This window comes from Phoca vitulina, unplaced genomic scaffold, assembly GCF_004348235.1.
Source record: "Phoca vitulina isolate PV1807 unplaced genomic scaffold, GSC_HSeal_1.0 scaffold53, whole genome shotgun sequence".
NCBI lineage: Eukaryota > Metazoa > Chordata > Mammalia > Carnivora > Phocidae > Phoca > Phoca vitulina.
The window spans coordinates 12,235,351-12,238,880 of record NW_022589756.1 but is presented as its reverse complement, the minus strand read 5'-3'; the positions used below and the strand labels follow the sequence as shown (position 1 = coordinate 12,238,880).

At 33.9% G+C, this 3,530-nt stretch overlaps 1 pseudogene; it reads left to right on the top strand.

The window, feature by feature from the left end:
• The first annotated feature begins 2,668 nt into the window (after positions 1–2,668).
• On the top strand, positions 2,669–3,314 carry LOC116622578 (annotated as a pseudogene).
• Positions 3,315–3,530: the final 216 nt, after the last annotated feature.

The window sequence follows — 3,530 nt, the reverse complement described above, 5'->3', positions numbered from 1 at the left end:
TCTAAAGAGACGAAGCAAGCATCACAACCAGATTCAGAGATGACATATATTTTGGAATGATCAAACAGAATTTAAATTAAATATAAATAATATGTTAAGGGCTCCATTAGAAAAAGCAGACAACATGCAAAAACATGGGTAGTGTAAACAAAGAGATAAAAACTCTAAGAAAGTAGGGGTGCCTGGCTGGCTCAGTTGGTTAAGTGTCTGCCTTTGGCTCAGGTCATGATCTCAGGGTCCAGGGATCGAGCCTCGCATTGGGCTCCCAGCTCAGTGGGGAGCCTGCTTCTCCCTCTACCTCTGTCTGCCACTCCCCCTGCTTGTGCTCGTTCTCTCTGTCAAATAAATAAAATCTTAAAAAAAAAAAACTACTCTAAGAAAGTAGTTTTAAAATGCTAGTAACAATAAACACAACAAACACAACAACAAAATACTTAAAGAAATGAAGAATGCCTTTGATGGGCTCATAAATACACTGGTCATAGCCAAGGAAATAATCAGTGAGGTTAAAGATGTGCCACTAGAAATTTCCCAAACTGAAAAAGCTAAGAGAAAAGACGAATGAAAAATAATAGAATATGCAATAACTGTGGAACAATTACAAAAATCATAACATACATATAACAAGAATACCAGAAAAAGAAACAAGAAAAAGGAACACGAGAAATATTTAAAGTAATAATGGCTGAGAATTGTCAAAAATCAATGAAAGTCAAAAAACACAGAGCTAACCAAACACCATGCAAGATAAATACCAAAAGTCTACACCTGGGCATGTCATATTAAAACTATGGAAAATCAAGAATAAGAGAGAAACTTGAAAGAAGCTTGGGGAAAAGATCTTACCTATAGAGAAATAAGGATAAGAATAACAGTGGACTTTTTAAAAATCAGAATCCATGAAAGCAAGAATAGAATGGAGTGAAATATTTAAACTGTTGGAAAAAAAAATTCACCAAGCAAGAATTCTATATCCAGTGAAATTATTCTTCAAACACAAAGGTTCCCATGAGGAAATTTATCATCAGCAAACCTGCAGTGCAAAAAATGTTTAAAAAAAAAAAAGTTTAGGGAGAAGAAAAACTATATAAATCAAAATCAAGGAAGAGTGTTGGAAAAGGATTAAGGTAAAGAAATACCTTAGTTTCTCATTTGTAATTAGTCTAGATATTAACCATTTAGTAGTTAAAACAATAATAACAATGCATTGGGTAGTTATACCACATAGGTATGTGAAATAAATGGCAGCAAAGTCATAAAGAAGAGAAGGGAAAATTGAGAAAACTGTTATACCTGCACTGCATGGGAAATGGTCTAGCATTGCTTTAGGTAGAATTAGATTAGTTATAAATGTATAGTATAAATGAGAAAGCAAAACCTAAAAAACATTATCAAAGAAGTATAAGTGATATGCTAAAAGAGAATAGAAAATGAAATCATAAAATGTTTAATTAAAACCAGAGAATTCAGAAAAATAGGAGTAGAAAAGAAAGACAACAAAAAACAAGTGCAATGAATACAAAAGTTACAAATATAAAAGGTATTAATCCAACTATATCAATTATATACTAGTTAAGCACACCAACTAAAGGATAAGATTGTCAGAGTGGACTAAGCAGAATTCAGAAAAAGGAAGTTTATCAGAGATAAAAATAGATAATGATAAAAACTCAATTATCTTAGAAGATCTAACAGTGTTTTATATACATATATCTAACAACAGACTGTCAAAATATAGAAAACAAGAACTAAGAGAAATGTAATGGGAAATAGACAACCCCCTATTATAATTGGAGAGTTTAACATCCTTTTCTTCAGTAACTGATAGATCCAGTAGGCACAGTATCAGTAAGGATTTAGCTGAGTTGAACAGTACTATCAATAAGCTGGATCTAGCTGACAGTTTTAGAATATTCCATCCAGCAAAATACAGATTCACTCAAGCTCACATGGAATATTCTGGGTCATAAATACAATCTAATAAATTTAAAAGAATATAAAACATACAAAATGTTCTTAGATCACTACAGAATTACACAGGAAATTAAAAATGGAAAAATAGCTGAGAAATTCTCAAATGTTTGGAGATTTTTAAAAAACTTCCCACTAGCTCCAAAAAAATTAGATTTAAATATAACAAAATGTTTACAGAATCTATGTGTGGAAAAATACAAACTCTGATGAAAGAAACAAAGGATATCTAAATAAAAAGAGATTCCATGTTTATGGTTTGGAAAACAATACCTTTAAAATGTCACTTCTTCCCAAATTGATCTATAGATACAGCACAATTCCAATAAAATCCAGGAAACATTTTTGTAGATATTGAAAATCGATTTTAAAGTTTTAAGGAAAGGTCAAAAGTTTAACCTACAAAATTTTGAAGAACAACAAAGTTGGAAGACTCATGCTATCTGATTCACCATAATGTATAGTAAAAAAAACAGCATAGTATTGGTGAAAAAATAAACACTTTAGTAAAACAAAATAGAGACCCTAGAAACAGACCCACACAAATACAGTCTCCTGATTTTTGCCAAGGCAATAAAGGCAATTCAATGTATAAAAGATCATCTTCTTGACATGACACTGGAAATATTAAACATTAAAAGACACAAACCGGTGGCTTGTGAGTGGACGATCCCGGGCGCCAAGGTTATAAACAATTCGTGAAATGAGTGACTCTGATGATGACGATATCCCCCGGCTGTCTTCCCACACCTTAGCAGAGCCTCCAGGAATTTCATGCTGAGCAGAAGCAACAAAGTGACCCAGGCGGGGATGATAAATATAACATTGGAATAATAGAACTGACAGCTGAGCCAGTTTTGGTACAGTCAGGAAATCCCTTTGCGACTTGCAAGGAAGCTATTGCAGCTGCTGGAGAAGGTGGCAGAATAACCTATGTGAGCGTCCCCAGTGTCTACCAGAAACTGAGAGACCTACACAGAGAAGACTTTTCTGTATACATCTTTGAATATGACAAAAGATTTGCTATATACGGAGAGGAGTTTATCTTCTAGGATTACAGTAATCCATTGGATTTATCTGAAAAAATTGCCGCACATAGTTTTGACATCGTTAATAGCAGATCACCCCTACCTTTCCAAGGAGTGTCTCAGAAAAACATCAGAAACCATCAAGTATCTGACTCAGGGCAAGATTCTGCTGTGCACAGGTGCCGTCATGGAAGAAGAGGCAGCAAAACTTCTTGGCGTGACATGTGCAAGTTTATTCCAAAACACACCCGGACCTTGGGAAATGAGTTTCGCTGTTATGTGAATTATGATTCTGGGCTAGACCGTGAAATCTAAATGCAGATAGTAATATACTATGTAAAGGATCCTGTGTGACATTTCTCTCTTATTATTTCCTTGGTAGATTGAAAAGTTATAACCTCCTCTCCACCCCTGCAAAGTGGGGCTCTCTCTGGCCTAATTTTCAAAATAAAGAATATAAAATCTTAAAAAAAAAAAAGACACAAACCTTACAACTTCCACTAATATTCACTAAAAATGGATTCTAAACAT